This window comes from Volvox carteri (assembly GCF_000143455.1).
Source record: "Volvox carteri f. nagariensis unplaced genomic scaffold VOLCAscaffold_12, whole genome shotgun sequence".
NCBI classification, from domain to species: domain Eukaryota; kingdom Viridiplantae; phylum Chlorophyta; class Chlorophyceae; order Chlamydomonadales; family Volvocaceae; genus Volvox; species Volvox carteri.
The window spans coordinates 1,167,264-1,167,783 of NW_003307555.1; positions in this window are offsets into that span (position 1 = coordinate 1,167,264).

Here is a 520-nt window from a genome sequence, read left to right on the forward strand (position 1 = left end):
TGAGGGCTGTAGCTGCCGGTCCCGCCACCNGCCTTCAACACCAGTTCCGGGGCGTCCGGGGTGTGGTGCTGCTGCCACCGCCACAGAGCCTGGGAAGGGGAGAGGAGGGGCAGTGCAGTGCAGTGCAGTGCGCGTCGTGCCTGTGCGTCGTGCCTTGTATGCGTGTATGTATATGTATGTATGTATATGTGTCTTGTACGTATGTGTGTATGTATGTATGTATCGGTGGGTTGGTAGATGTGGAAAGGAAGGAAAACCCTCCCAAGCAAGAGTGGGAAGGCGCCGTACATTGACACAAACCCCAGGTGATTTACAAGTTGTAGCCTGCGGTGGGGGGCCCCCGGGGGTTCCAGCTCAGGTTACCGTTGAGGGTACACAACGTGTGTGGGGTGACAGACAGGCGGTGATCTCCCCCTCCATTAGTTCTTCGTCATCATCATTATCATCATCATCAGCAGCAGCAGCATGTGTGTGTGGAGCAGAAAGACCGCCCCGGGGCGCTCTTCTCCCCCTCCCCGCC